This window comes from Rhinopithecus bieti, unplaced genomic scaffold (assembly GCF_001698545.2).
Source record: "Rhinopithecus bieti isolate Rb0 unplaced genomic scaffold, ASM169854v2 scaffold_11710, whole genome shotgun sequence".
Taxonomy (NCBI): Eukaryota; Metazoa; Chordata; class Mammalia; order Primates; family Cercopithecidae; genus Rhinopithecus; species Rhinopithecus bieti.
The window spans coordinates 70,040-86,601 of NW_016806876.1; the positions used below are offsets into that span (position 1 = coordinate 70,040).

Below are 16,562 nucleotides of genomic sequence, written 5' to 3' on the forward strand. Positions count from 1 at the left end.
TCAAAAGCAAACAACTTTCAGTTTCTGTCTTCATGTAAGGGTGGAATAACTTGTGGAACTAATACACTCACAGAAAAAATAATAAATTCTTAGTGAAATATTATATGTAGCAACATACAAACATACCTGCATGCAATACATATGACATGATATGGGTAAGAATTAAATGATAATTTTAGCTTTGCCCACTGTAAGGGATGTGGGGATTGGAGTTGAGTCCAGCCAAGTTAACTTCATTCTAGAAATATAACAGTACTCTTCAGAAAAACACAATGAAATCCAAAATCTCAACAACTGTCATTTATAGTTTCTAGTATATAACGTTAAAATGTATTAAAATGTATACGATGTATGAAGAAACAGGACCTCTTTTTTGTGTCACCAAAACACCAGATAAAAAACAGGCAGTAGAAATGATCCCCAAGATATCCAAGACATTTCAGTTAGCCAACAAGGATTTGAAAACAACAATTATAAATATGTTCAAGGAGGTTAAAAAATTCTCATAATGAATAAACAAATATGGAGCCTCAGCAGAGAAACAGAAATTATAAAATAATAGAATAGAAAGGTAAGATGAAAAAAATACTGTTGAGCTTATCAGCTGATTAGAACCTGAAAAAATAAAAGACAGAGTCATAGAAATTATCTAGTCTGAAGAAAATAAACATAAAAATTTGAAGAAAAATAAACAGAGACTTAGAGACTTGTGAGATAAATGAGTCCCACTAAACAGGGCCTGTCTTCCCCACTGCCTGGACCATAGTGAGATGACCTGTCCCTGCCTGAGCATTTTGGCTCTGGTCCAGTGTTCTTTGAGAGCCTAGCTCCCAGAGGTAAGTGAAATTCCCTGAGGCTCCCCTTGCAGTCACAGTGGGCACTACCACTGCTGCCACCAGGCCTGCAAGGAAGCATGGAACCTGGGCACATTGGTGCACCCAGAGGTGAAATCCACAGCTGCTTTTGCAGGATGGAAGTGTGAGTGGGACACATGCCCACAGCTGTCAGTCTTCACTGCACCCTCCAAGGGATTGGGGCAAGGCTCACCAGTGACAGCCCTAGAGCAGAGCTGCTCTGCCTGCACCCAGGAATTTTGGCTGCTGCCCAGTGGTCTTCTGAGATTCCAGCCTTGCAGAGGTCTGCATTCTGTCCTGGGGCCCCCACTGCCATCACCACTGCTGCCACTGCCATGGCCACTGCTGAGCCAGGTAGGCAACTGGTGACCAGGCACCGTCACACACCCCAGTGGATACTGCTGCTGCTCCCGTGGAAGAAAACCATGAGTGGACAATGTACCCAGCATCTATCTGCCTCCACTCTCCACATGAAGGGGCCCTGCCTTCCCTGGGACAGGCCAGCAGCACAGTTGCCCTCCTCCCATGTGATGATTTTAGCCATGGCCTGGAGCCTTTCTGTGAGTCCAGCCCTCACAGGCCTATGATCTGCCCTTGAGCTCCCACCTTCTGAGTGCTCTGCTTGGCCCTGCCTGAGAGTTCTGCTGGTGACCTAGGGACCAGCCTTCTCTTCCATGTCACCGTCAACACCTGCACCCTGAAGACCTGAGGACAAGTTCACTGGCCCAGTTCATGTCCAGGACCTCCATGACTCATTCATGCTGTTTAGGGGGCCATCTAGAAACCTGAAGACTGGGAGACTGCCTAGCCCAGTCCACCATTCCTGGCACCTTATCACTCACCGCAGGGTCTGTGGCTAGGCTGACCCGACCAACTAACACCACCACAGCTGACGCACACCCGTGTGTGGCAAAAGGTAGAGCCCAGCCCCTCTAAAGAAAGCAGCCACATCCCTGCATGGAAGACCAGCTGAACCACAAAAGATCAGGTGTATGGGCTGAGTTAATAGGTTCTTCCCCATAGCCACTCCCATGAAGAACTGTAGAACAGAAGTTTTCTGTGGCTCTCAGGTACACTGTGGCCTGGAGAAAGGTGACAGCATCTGTCTGAACTGAGAGTCATGAGGCTCTAAACAGAAGTTTGATAATGAAGCAGATCGCATTTTTTTCTGAACAGGGGTGTCCAATCTTTTGGCTTCCCTAGGCCACATTGAAAGAAGAATTTCACTGGACCACACAAAAAATACACTAACAGTAACAACTGCTGGTGAGCTAAAAATTCACAGAAAAAAATAAAATTTTAAGAAAGTTTATGAATTTGTGTTGGGTGACATTCAAAGCCATCCTGGGCTGCATGCACCTCATGGGCCATGGGATGGACAAGCTTGGTTTAGGGTGTGGAACTTATATATCTCCATTCTCCTCTGCAAAGACCTCAGCACGTTTCACCAGGACCTCTCTCAGCCACCACAAACAGGGCTGGTGTCTGTGCTCATCAGTGGCCAACATTAGGCAGTGTTGCATGGGGATCCCTAGGCAGGCACTGGGAAGCCTGAGGTGTGGCTCCTGATAGCCTCACAGCTGCCACTATTTCCTAAAGCTCCTACTTGTTCTGTCAGCTGAGCCTCCATCCCAGTAAGCAAGCAACACCCTCAAGACTAAGAAGAGGCCATAGTGTATCTCACAGCCACTGAGTGCCTGGGCTGGCAGGGGCAGAGTGCCTCAGGGCTCAGTGACGTTTGGGCTGAGCACGGGCTTTGGGAGTCAGACAGCTGCACTGGGCTCCCAGCTCCACCATGACCAGACCTGTTTCTGGAGCAGGGGCCTTCTGCTCTGGAACTTGAGACACCATAGTCATAAATATAACACATTCTTCTAACTGCTTTTGCTTTTTCCTCTTTCTCTATAATCCTCATGATCTGTGTGTTTATTTAAGTTAATAAACATGTTATACAGTGTGTATTATTCTTCCTCATGATTTCTGAACTATATTGTATGATTCCACTCATATGAGGTACTTATGGTAGTTCCATTCACAGAAACTCAAAGTAGAAGAGTAGTTCCCAGGGGCCAAAAGGAAGGTAAAGGGGGGCTGTTGTTTAACAGAGTTTCAGTTTTGCAAAATAAATAAAATTCCCTATGAATGTGGATGATGGTTGCAGAACAATGTGTGATTAATTCCTCTGAGTTGCACATTGAAAAATTGTTAAAATGGTTAACTTTGCGTATATTTAACCAGAATATAAAAAAGGACTTTTTAAAATGAATGGGTTGGCTGGGCACAGTGGCTCACACCTGTAATCCCAGCACTTTGGGAGGCTGAGGGGGCCAGATCATGAGGTCAAAAGATCGAGACCATCCTGGCCAACATGGTGAAACCCTGTCTCTACTAAAAATACAGAAATTAGCTGGGAGTGGTGGCGCATGCCTGTAGTCCCACCTACTCAGGAGGCTGAGGCAGGATAATCACTTGAACTCAGGAGGTGGAGGTTGCAGTGAGCAGGTATCGTGCCACTGCACTCCAGCCTGGCAAAAAAGTGAGACTCCATCTCAAAAAAAAAAAGAAAAGAAAAGAAAGGATTATAGGTATCTGCAACAGCATAAATGACTATCACAAATACAATATTGCATTGAAAACTGATGTAAACGTATCCATAATATATAATTTCATTTATATTAAATCCAAAAATCAAAACTAAGGTTCTGGCTTCCACTGATGGTGAAGTAGCTAAACTAACACTCTCAGAGAGAAAAATGATGAATCCTGGGTAAAATATTATATATATTTATAAAAACACTTCTATATATAATACATATATGAGATACGTGTATATAAAAACTGATATTTCAGCTGTGCCCTCCATATTAGAGATAAGTATTGAAGTCAGAATCCAGCCCAATTAACACCCTCTTTAAAAATCAACACTCTTCAAAGGGACATAACAGAATCTAGAGTCTCTGTAACTCTTTTATACAGTCTCTAGTGTACCTTTTTAAAATTTATGAGATGCATGAAGACATGTGAAAATGTAATACATATGCAAGATAAAAAGCAGGCAGTAGGCCTCTCCAAGATGTCCAAGATATAATCAGCAGACAAGAATTTAAAGGCAGCTATTATAAGCATGCTCATGTGGGCAAAGAAAATATTCTCATAAATTAACAGATGTGGAACCTCAGCAGAGAAATGAAAAATAGCCAAATAGAGAAATAAGAATAAAAATAATAATTTTGAGCATAGCTATAGATTAGAAACAGAAGGCACAGCAATATAAATTATCCAATCTGAAGATAGAAGTAAAAAAAAAGTTTAAAGAAAATGAACAGAGCTTTACAGACCTGTTGGATGACTGAGTTTGAGAAAAGAGGAAAGACAGAAAAAAATTAAATGGGGTACAAAAGTAAATCAACAAAATTTAAAGAAGATAAACAGAGCCTTAGAGACAAGCAGAATGATTGAATCTGAGAAGGAGAGGAGATAGAAGAATTAGATGGGGTATAAAAGTAGATCAACAACTAATATATGAAAACTGACAAAATCGTTCAAAACCTAAATTTTATATCCAAAGGTTCACAACCCCCCCCCCCTCAAAATACAAATAAAACAATACTAAGGCCATATTGTGATTTTGGAAACTAGCAGGGCACGGCTTCCAATTGACTTGATATGATTGATAACTTTTACTATTTATAAGAATGGAAGTAAGTTCTCCTTAGAGTTTTTTTCTTGGAGAAAGTCTGACATGTGAGGCACAGATGACAGTTATTAAAGGCAGATGACTTTTCTGCTGTGTCTTAAATGTTCAATTTTTTTCATCTTAGAAGTTATTTAAATTTGTTTCTTCCAAATCCTGCAGTAATATGGATGCCCCACAAAGATGCCCCATGGAGATTCTGTTCCTGTGGGTCCACCATGCACGAAGCTGAGGCTGTGCCTATGACAGCATCAGAAGCGTGTAGTCGTGCAATACTTAACCTGAAAAACTTAATGGAAACATGAATTAAGAGAATGATCACTGTTTAGTTGTATCAGCAAACTATTAAAAGTGGTCCAAAGGAGGTATTTAAAAAGACATATTACACAATTTTCCAGGGGAGCCCTATTCAGGGCAGAAAGGCAGACACTGTTCCTGACATCACCACACAAATTTATCTCGTGTTGGGAGGGACCATGGGGCACTCTGCTCCTGCTGACCTGCGTTAATCACGGCCGAGAGGTCCACACTAGGACTGCAAGGCCTGGGAACCAGCCTAGGTGGGGTCAAACAAGTGGTGGATCTGGTTCTCAAAGCAACTGAGGGAGTCCCTTCTCTGTGGCTGTTTTATGACTGGATGCAACATGGTCAGGACGTTCCACTGGGAGGTTTTCTCCTCTTTGTTACAGTGGCGGGAGCGTCCCTGTGGGAGGCCCAACCCAGGTGTGGGTTCTGCCAGGAGACCGGGAGTACAAGGGGCGCTCCTGGGGTGCAGATGAGGATTTGTGACAGCCCAGAGAACAGAGGAAATGGTGGTTTGGAAAAGGCAAATGGCAGGTGACTAGGGACAGGATGTTTCCATTTCTGGCAGTGTACTGCCAGTTTCAGACACTCGCGAGGGGACTTCTTGAGGGGATCCCAAGAAGCCTGAGAACTGGTAGGTCCGAGGCGGTTACCCCACCACTAGGAACTGGTGCACTGAGCATGTCTGAAAGGACGGACCCATTACCCAACCCCTAGGGACGAGCTGCACTGCACATGTCTGAAAAGGCAAGACCTTTAGCCGCAGTCCTGGGGGACGGGCAGCACTGCGCATGTCCAAAAGGCAGGCTCATTACACCACCCCTAGGGCAGGACAGAGGAGGGACGAGAGGGGGCGGGGCTGAGGGAGAGGCAACGCAAGAAAAACGGCGGGGGGAGACCAACTCCCGCCGGGGGAACTAACCATGGCAACCCTGCAGAGAGGCCTTAAAAGGCTAGCAGCCCTTTGTTGGTCTGCCAGAAATCAAACTTCGAACATGACATGCACTAAGCCCGCAGCCTGGAGAGATAGCATGTCACAATTACAAGGTGAAACTAGCCGCCCTAGCTCCACTGTGTCCACAGCAGGAGAGATTTGGAAAGAGCCAAGTCTTCCGTCCGCAAGGTGAAACTGCTAGGATGCATGGAAGGGCGGGGCGGGGAGCGGAATCATCTTCAGGCGTTCGGGAAGTTGCAGTGTCTTGTCGGCTACCCGGCTGTTGGTCCCAGGGCGGAGGGTCCACGATGCCGGCCTGCTACGGGCTGGGGGTGTTCGCAGTTCTAGGGTAGGGACAGGGCGGTGCGTGCCTGGCGGGGCATGCTGGGAGTTGTAGTCCCTTCACAGGTTCCGGACAGTGGGTGGCGGGGTTGCAAGATGGCAATCCCAGATTGAGACACGAGCGGAGGCGGGGTGCAGCCCTGGAGGGAGGGGCAGGGCAGTGTAGGGCTCTTCACTTACCAAGCTTTGCTGGCCATTGATTCCGTGCCAAACCCTCGCCAAGGGGATTGAGTCAGGAGAGGAACTTGAGCAGCAGGTCTGGACTGGGCAGCGAGGAGGGTGTGTTACTGCGAAGTGCACCCTGCCTTTGTCTGCATTGGGAGTGTCTGTTCCTCACTCAGCCGGCTTCCTACTGCTCAGCTCAATTTTCTCTCCCACCCACACCCAGGGTCTTTCCAGAGCATGGCGACTTCTCCAGCCTCTGGAGCCTTCTGCTTTCCTAAGTGGCTGTAGGAATTGGCCTGAGGTCCCAGACGCTGTCCACTGTGCTGCTGCCCTCTACTCTCTCCAAGCAGAGCACAAGTTCGGCCGCCTTTGTAGACACCCGCTGCCTGGCCTGTGGATGCACACGTTCAGAGCTTTGCAGGGAGTGACCATGGGCTGGAGCTTCGTAAAAAGTCACCCTCACCAGTGCCTTTTTCGTAGATCTGGACTCGGAGGCATGAGGGAGGGTAATCATTAGGTTACCAAGGTGCTGCTAAGAGCAGAGGAGAAAACCCCAACTCCCAGCCATGTGTCTGATGTGACATTTCACCAACCTGTTTAAGTGTGCAGACCCCCAGATATCTACCTAAAGATTATGATGATGTTACCAGGGGATCCTTGTTCTTAGAGCTCCCAAGATGGTGGCAGGCCGCTCCCAAGATGGCGACAAGCCTTTTGTTCCCTGACCTGGGGTTCTTGGCCTCACAGATTCCAAGGCATGGAACCTTGAGCCATGCGCTGTGTTGTTAGAAGCTGTGGGTCACGGAAGAGAACCGTGGAACCCAGCAACTAGTGTTCAGTTCTATTAGGACAAACCTGGGCACTTAGATGTGCAGGAACAATGGCGAGCCTTTAGTCCGATCAGGAGCAGCAATAGGCACTTCGCTGGATCAGAAGTACAGTGGACACCCTGCCGGATCTGGAGGGGTAGAAGTCAGTGGTGACTCTGCAAGGCGGCAAACAGCAGTGGTGGACAGTCAGTGAAAGCTCAGCTAGAGCCCTAACAAACATGGAACAGAACAGTGTGCATTTGCAAGAGTTAATACAGTGAAAACAGAGCTCCCATACAATGGGAGGGGACCCAAAGGGGGTTGCTGTTGCGGGCTCTGGTTTATATCCTGATCATTGTCCCTCCCACTGTGCTCTCAGGCGATAGATGATTGGCTATTTCTTTACCTCCTGTTTTGGCCTAATTAGCATTTTAGTGAGCTCTCTCTACTACCTCATTGGTCCAGCGTGAGCTAAGTTGCAAGCCTGGTGTTTAAAGGTGGATGTGGTCACTTTCCCAGCTAGGCTTAGGGATTCTTAGTTGGCCTAGGAAATCCAGCTAGTCCCGTCTCTCAATGGTTTAGGCATTTTACAGTTAAAATCTCTGGCCTCATGTCAACTGAAGCCTGAGTGGCCAGTGTCTCAAAGACACAGATCATGACCTGATCCCTCAGGAACGGATTGGGCTCCATCTTTGTGGGATTGACTTTCAAGGTATGGAGCACGTGGGGGCTCTTCAAAACCTGTTAGGTTTCACATCTCTGTTTTGGGTGAAAAGCTCGTGACCCATAGTAGTCCAGGATGTGCCTTTACTTGCTGGGGCTGATCTGCTGCACATTTATGTTTAGACAATGGAAACATCCAGGAGCATTTCTGCTTTTACGTAGCCTCTTAATAATTGACGTTGTTGAAGAGGACTTCTGTGTCCTCAGGAACGGTTTCTTTGATTCCTGGTTGGTACCAGCTTTCATACTGCTTAATCTGTAAAATCTGGAGCATTAATCTCCATAAAATTAAGACTTTATTCATACCACACATTTCAATGGGTTTTATTTGTGATTCCTGAATGTGGGGTACAATCAAGGGAAATGAAAAACATTGTCTTGTAAATGGGACCCTATTACTGTATTTAAAACAAACAAACAAAAAAAAAAAAACACCTTTAGGATTAAGTACCCATGAAACACCTTTAGGATTAAGTACCTATGGGTTCATCAGCACCTGCGTAAAGAAAGGAATAAAACCATGTGGCATGTATGAAGGGGGCAAGTTGAGGAAGTATAGGGAGACTACAGCACAGCACTAGGACTCTTCTCTGGTGTGAAACAGAGCCTATGAGGACAGTCTGTGTGGTCAAGTGCTCGCATCCTTCCCTCATCCCTCAGTATTCTCATCCTGCTCCTTCCTGTGCCCTCATTAGTTAGGAGTTTCTGAATAAACTTATCCACGTGTTGGTGGGTATGTTATAACATAAGGGTATCCATCATTTTTCATCTTAAAACAAAGATTAATAGAGAGGAGAGTCTTGCACTCTGTGTTTAGATGTACTGCTATTGTGTGTATGGCTGCAAAGACACCGTGCTCTCAGCTGTTTGACAGCCGCTTTCTAGAAGAGTAGTTCTAGTGGTCCGACTTCTGCTCTTCACAGAGCTGAGAGCTCCTTGTGGTTTATTGTCTTCTGGTGAGATTTGTGACACTGACCCTCTTCTGCTCACCCCATTCAAGGTAGTATCTGCTGGGTTGCCTAGTTTGTTCAACTTGTTTTCTGACAACCAGTTGTGTAACTGTGTTTGAGAAGGGTACACCCTCACTACACCAGTCACTGCATACTGGCTACGTATTTATCTTGCTGCAGCCCACATGTTTGTGTTCTCCAGTGGAATGGTGAAGAATTCTAGTTACAGATGGATCTCATTCTGATGCTGCTGGATTGCTAATGAAGCTAGGCATCTTGTCTTTGGTCTCAGTGACATTATTTCTTTTGTGTTCTTTGAAGTCTGATAGTACTTTATTAACAATGTAGACCATTACAGTAACAGGCACTTTTAAATATCTTTGTGAATTTAACTCTTGCAACAACTTGAAGTTGGCATGTAGTCCCCATTTTACAGGTGAGGAAACTGACACCCACAGAAGTTAGGTAGCTTTATTAACTTCACACAATTTCTCAATAATTTTTTAATCATAATCTAGAAGTCATCCCCTAAGGTGTGAATGGTTATCTCATATTCTACTTTGTGTCTCTCTGCCACAGTTCCATAGGGTACACATTTTATTCTGATTTTATTTTCTACTTGGTGACAGGAAACTTTCACAAACAGGCCCTTGGTGGGGAGGTAGCTCACTGTCTTAGCTTTCCCTGGCCTCTACCTTGTTCTTGGCAGGTGAAGGTGTTTTGAGTGAGCTGGAACAGTGGTAGATTCTGACCACCACTCACCTGGAACTTTTTTTGTTATCACCTGGAACTTTTGTTGTTATGTAAAGAATACCCACTTTTTAGATATAATCTGTTTGTTCTAATGATTCCTCTGGAACTTATGAGATTATGCTGTGCACTAAAATACAATATCAATATTAATAAAAATAAAATAATTACCCTCCTACCAAATGGTAACAACACTCATTTTTCTTGTTTCTAATTATAAAACAAAGACATGCTGTAGAAAATGTCAAACCATAGAAATCTTTTTGAAGTTAGGGTCTTCCCTTTTACCCACTTCCCTCCAAACTCACTCCCTTCCTAGAAGAAACTATTGTTAATAGAATGATGTTTGTTCTTCTATATATGTTTACACAAATTTATAAATACACATAAAGTTTTAAAACAAATCATGTCATACTATAATGTATTTTATTTTTGCTATTTTCCATGCCAAATGTAATTCACGTATTTCCATATTTGTGCACATGATTCCAACTCACTATGTTTAATATCTTAAATATATTCTTAATGGATATACAAAATTTAACTTTTCATTATTTTATAGAAATTGAGATTATTTGTAATTTCACTATTACAAAAAAAATGCTGCAGAAAGATCCCTGTACATAATTTACTATACTGATACCTAATTGCTAATTTGCCTTACTTGCTTTTAGTTAGAGAGTATGTGTCATGCTTTTACCATTTATTTTATGAGTAGTATTATTTGATTCACAGGGTAATGAATTATATCACTGGATAAAAACACTTGTAAAGTTATTGGACTTCAGGATTGTTCATCTCAGTATTCTGGTAGAAAAGCGTGGAATTTAGCAAGTGTTGCTCACTCTATTAGCTTCTAACAAGCTAATATATTCATAGCAATTTAAATTCAAATGTTTGAAATCCTTCTACCCTCTTTTAAAAAAAAAATGTATTGCTTTTTTCTGTCTTTAAAACTTTAGATTCTGTTGCTATCAGTTGGGCTTCAGAGAGAATTAGATATTGCTATGTCTATTTTCAGATGTAGTCTGCAACTAATAAAGATTATAGGATTAGATATGGGCCATTAGATTCTATTTTTTGAGACCCAAAATGCAAAGCAATCAACTAAGATAGGAGTCTACAACTTAGAATCTTTTGTTTGTTTCTTTAATAATGACATTTGTATTAAAAGTCTTGATGAGACAATAATTAAATGCATGGAATTAAAAATTACAATTAGAACTGGTACATCACAACAGTAAAATTTTGCTCTTAGCTTCTGAATGAGCACCTTGTAACATGTAATACAATTTTTTTCTTAAATAATATAAAAGGGGAGCTAAATACCTGAAAATTTAAACAAAATAAAGCAATAAAAAGGAAACAAATTCATTGCAAGAGATGAAATGACATTTTAAAGGGTGAAAAATATAAATTCAGTAACTAACAGGCCCTATTGTCCTGGCTCCTTCAGAAAGATTACTCAGATGAAGTTGGGAAGTTGTTTGGGGAATAACAGATTCTGGGATGTGGTGGGACTTTCACAGGTTGCACCAGCTGGAATAGCTGAATTTTGAAGGCACTCTGCAGTCACAGGGTGCTGGGGTCCCTGAATCACATTTACAAAACTTTGTACTATATTTTTAAAAGCTAGGAATTAAAATCAGTTACTGCTAACAACAACAACAAAACAAAGAACTAAACTTACACACACAAAAATGTGCAGATCTGTAACATTTTTTTCTCACAGCTAATAAAAAAAATACTACCGTTCTCCCCCAAGCTCCCCTTTGATACAGTAGGTAAACAAAATAGATTTTTTTTTCCCACATATATCAGCAGACACTGTCTGGCACCCCACACTGTATTGTCATCAGTGTCAACACTTCAGATGTGCAGTATGTCGGAGGGGACACATTGTAACAGGAATCCCGCTTTGCACAGACATCCGCAGAATGGCAGTCAGTCATGGGGTTGCCCTTCCCAGGTGGCAGAATAAGAACCGGATATTAATTTTCAGCTACTTCCGGAAAGCAAGGGAAAAATAGAAGTTTGTTCCTCTCCTGCTCCTTCATATAGTTCTCCCTGACTCCCAGCATTTAAAACTTGGAACTAAAAAACGGTTGTTGAGCCCCACCAAAAAATAATTTCTTCTTTCCACCTTCTCTCCCTCTTTTTTCTTTGCCCTGCCCATTTTTTTTTTCCAGGCTAAAACTTTTGTTTGGTGGTTGTCGAGCTGCCAATACCGTGCCCTAATGGCTGCTTAAGTGGAGAAACAGTGTCAACCAAAATCGCTGAGAAATGTACATGCTGCAAAGAGCCACATTCCCACCAGAGTATCAGATGGTCAGGACGGGACACCCCCTTGAGCACAGGGTGAAGGCAGGGGACGCCAGCGGAGAAGGCCAGTCGGACTCTGGGAACACCCCTGCCAATGCAAAGTCGTCTCCAATCTCAAAGCAAGCAATAAATCACATTAGAGAGTGGGATGCATTTGGCTTTTGTGTGGTTTTGTGTGCCTACGGCTGCCAGCGCCATAGAGGAGCCTGCGGACGGAGTAGCGGCCCTCAACACTGCTGGACTGCTCGCCTAGTTCATCTGCTGCCTGATCTTGGCAAACAGCTCGCCTACCAAGGCTTTGTTTTTGGCCAACGTCTCCATGAAGGGACAGCTCCACTCCTCAGCCAGCGCCTTGCCCGCACCATCCAAGACGTCGCGCTCACCCTCCAGGTCCACCTCGTTGCCCACCGGGATCCTGGGCACGCACTTGTACCCCTTCATGCAGGTTATCTGGTCTCTCCTGGGCTCGACGTCCTGGAATTTTGGTAGACGAGGCTGGTCCTGGAAGCGCTGGTGGACAAGGCTGCAGATGAAGCAGCCTGTCCGTCTTTGATGTGCAGATCCTGCCTAGACATGAACTGCTCGGTGCCCGCCGTGTCCAGGATCTCCAGCGCCAACTCCTGCCAGTCCTTACCTAGCTCACCTTGTGGTAGAAGTCCTCAAGGGTTAGGCGTACTGATCGAGGAAAAAGCTAGTCACAAAGTGCACCGTGAGTGCTGACTTCCCCCACCACCGGAGCCCAGCACCGCCACCCTGTACTTGGTGGAGAGCCTGCCCTGGGGCTTGACGGCTGTACTTTTCCCCTTACTCAGCTCCGCAAGAAAAACCCAGGAGAGAGTAGCCGGGAGAACGCAGGGCACAGAAATCAGGAGCAGGCGCCAGGCCAGCTGCTGTAACTCCCTGGGGCGCAGGTCCGGGCCCCCGCAGTGGTCCTCGCCTGCCCCTGCAACCCTGGCACGAACCCGGAGGGCAGTGCGGGCAGCCTGCGGCAGACTACTGGAGGGCCTCGCGGACACAGCCTGAGAGGGCCGGGAGGTCGCAGCCAGGAGCTGCAGAGGTGGCTGCTAATTGCGCCTCTGGCATGAGTCACTGCCGAACGTCGACACTCCACTTCATAAGCATGAAACACTCTACTCCTAGTCAGGCAGTTACAACCAAGTGCGCGCATGTTCTCAGGATCAGCAAGAACAAGTCCTCAAGGAAGTGACATGACAGCTCTCTTTCTCTTTGAATAGTCTCTTGTCCTCAGACATTTAGTCTCTTTTAAAATGGAATTTTCTTTTAGCCATTCAAGAATTTGCAATAATTGTGTTCTATTTCAGTAAACAGAGTATTTCCACATCATTTTCTTGACTTCTGTGGCCCACCCAGTTACCCATATGTGTGACATGTGGAGACCTTCCCCCATCCAGAAAAATCTAATGCATTCATTAACTTCTACTACTTTTCAATAATATACTAACACAGTGATCTCCTTAGTTTAAATATTCAGCTAAAAAATGTATCAAATCAATTTGGATGTAAAAATGTTTTAATTAAAGTAATTATACATTTTACACGGAAAACTATTTTATACAAAAATATAGAATAAACTTTAAAAAAATAATGTTGCCCTAAGCTCTGAAGTTGAAAGCAAACATTTCTATGTGTATCTTCCAAAAGAGTGGCAGCCTTAAAAACATTTGAAAGCACATTATTATAAAATCCACACCCTGCTCCACAGAGTCTCTGCCCTAGGCCCCAAGGTGTTCATAAATTTCTCTTCATTGTTTCAGGGGGAAAAATAATAAAGCTCCCTGGCCATTGAATTCTCTGGAAACTCTCAGCAGGGAGTTCTAATCTGCACCTGGATGTGACTCACAGTTCCTAAAGTCCTCCTCCCTGTGACACATTGAGGTGGGGAAGGACCAAGTTTACCCTTGCACCCAGCGTCAGTTATGGTAAAGGGAACCATGTTTCTCTAAGGAGGCAGATCTTGATACAGGCTGGATGTGAGAATCACTCAAGGAGATAGTCACACCTAGGAAAGATATTCACAAACACAGTGGCCTTGCCAGGAAACAACAAAATGTGTATATTTGTACATCTCTTAGACCTGTTTCTTTAACTTGAAATAAGTTTGTCACAACCATCTTATTTCTCCTTTGTAGATATCAGTTTGATAAGTCTTTCTCTTGAACAGCTTTTATTATCATTAACATATACACAATTCCCACCTTATTGTTCACTTTTCTAACTCAGATAGATAGATATAGGGGGAGTGAAAACAAAGTGGATTTTCTTTTTCTTCATTCGACAATCAACATAGAATAGTTCTATAACCTCTAATCACCAAAATGTGTGAGGATTTCTCCCCATCAACAGCCAATTCTGCAGCAGACACAAGCTGGGTTTTCTAGAATTTAATTCAACTCTGGCATTATTCATCTGGAACTTTAGTGTCTTCTTTTGGTATCAAGACCCCACCCTCCAGAAATCTCCATGTATCCAGATACCCGGAAGCTCTAGGAACTAAGTGCTTTTGGGGATTTATGGAAGCTTTATTAGTTAGGCATGTTTAATTAAATTAGTGGCTATTAGACATCAACTTAACCTTTTTCCCCTCCCTACCTTAGAGATTGTGGGTAGGACTAATAAATGGTCACATTGCAGTGAGATGTTATCTCCAGGTAAGAGGCTTAAGCATCCAGGTGAAGAAGCGGCATTGCTTTTACATGTGAAGAGAAATTACCTATTCCCAGGCTGTGCAACTGATTCCCTGTGAATTTAGGAATATGAATTATATTGGCTTTATTCTAATTATTTCCAGTTTCTATTTTTTCAGTTTCACCCTCAGCTGCACAGGCATTCCAGTCCTCCTTCTCTTCCTGTGTTATGGATACAGCTTCTCACTGCTCTCCCCACCTGATGTTGTCTAACACAGCACTTGGTCATTCTGATGATTAGTTTACAATTTTACTAATGCAATGAGAAATACTTTCAGATGAAAGAGATTGAGGCCATTTACAGGCCTTAAATACAACATTAAACCACTTACTTGAGAAAAGAGGAAATTGGTGTCAATAATATTACCTCAAGGCAATTAGGATGGCTCTTACCAAAAAGGCCAGTGATAGCAAGTCCTAGTAAGGATGTGGAGAAAAGGAACCCTTGAACACTGTTGGTAGGAACGTAAAATAGTACAGCCATTTTGAAAAATTGTATGAAGGTTTTCAAAACCTAAAATAAAGTACCATGTGACCCCATAATTTCATATTTGGGTATATATCTAAAGGAATTTAAATTGGTGTGCTGAAGAGATGTCTGTACTTTCATGTGACACTTGTCAAGATATCAAAGTAAGCTGAATGTTCATTGATAGATGAATAGAAAAAGAAAATGTGGTTCATAGACACAATGGGACACTAATAAGCCTTAAAAAAACTCATTTGTGACAACATGGATGAAACTGGAGGATAATATGCCAAGTGAAATAAGCCAGGCCAAAGAAAGGCAAATACTGTATATTCTTACCTATATGTGGAATTAAAAAAAAAAACAGTCTCAGAGCAACAGAGAATAGAGATGAGAAAGGTGGTTACCAGAGAGTGGGGGAGGAAAAGGGAGGGGTGGGGAAAGAGAAGATGTTTATGGAAAGTTTCAGTCAAACTGGAGGAAAAAAATGATCTATTGTACTGCATGGTTAGCAAAGTTAATAATGATATATACTTCAAAATTACAAAAATACATCTCTAATATTCTCACCACAAAAATAATAAAGTGGTGAAGTAATAAATATGTTAATTAGCTGGACTGAATGTTTCTATAATATATGCATATATCAAAATATCACATTGTACCCATAAATATATAAAATTATTATTCACCAATCATAAGAAAGACAAAGTCACAGGACTTGTGGCCAGTTCTGGTCCTAGTGACATTGATTGTTTAACTTCAGCCACCACCTGGTGATGAACTTCAGAGTGGAGAATAAAGCATAGAAGTGAGAATTGGCCATTTTGCCTCTGGAGTCAAAATCAGAACTTTGTTCTTGGTTGTGGATGGGGATAAATCCTTTCACAGAATTCTTCCCAAGTAGTACCTTGCCCCCAGTAAAGGCCTTAGCACTCATCACCAAGTCTCCCACTCATAGTACTTGGTCTGGTGGATGGCTGCTCTTAAAGGAGCCAAGACTGAGGTTGGAGAGCTCTGGGGGATTCTGGGATTTTATAGGACATTACTTTTATTTAAATCAAGCAGGCAGCTTTTCTGGTACTCAATGACAAACACACCACAAACCCCACCACACACACACACACACACACACACACACACACCATGAGAAACATTTTAATATATTTGAGTGTATTTTCTTCTAGGGGTCATTAGTCCCATCACCAAATCAATCTGGGCAATTCTTTTTTTCTCATGATAATACATGGAAATTGAGTTTCTCATGACTATGACAAGAGTATACACTTAAAAACATTTTCTGAAGCCCTGTAGCCAATTGGAAATTGGAATGATGGATGTGCTGGCAGCAAGTTTTATCCAATCATTGCTTGTAGGCACAGGTATGACATCCACAGCCTAATTAGAACCTTGCTATAAAATGTTTATTTTCTTTTTAAAATAAAGCAAGACTTCAGGTTTCTTTTCTCTTTTTTTTTTTTTTTTTTCCTTCACTATTGATTTAAGAAAGTTTGGTTGTCATGAAGTGGGACTTCCATTTTA

The 16,562-nt window shown here is 43.1% G+C and overlaps 2 pseudogenes; one reads left to right on the plus strand and one right to left on the minus strand.

Annotated features, from left to right (window-relative positions):
• Positions 1 to 5,636: 5,636 nt before the first annotated feature.
• LOC108533544 (TP53-target gene 3 protein-like) lies at positions 5,637 to 7,791 on the minus strand (annotated as a pseudogene).
• Positions 7,792 to 12,419: 4,628 nt separating this feature from the next.
• LOC108533545 (uncharacterized) overlaps positions 12,420 to 16,562 on the plus strand; it is a 73,457-nt pseudogene continuing 69,314 nt past the window's right edge.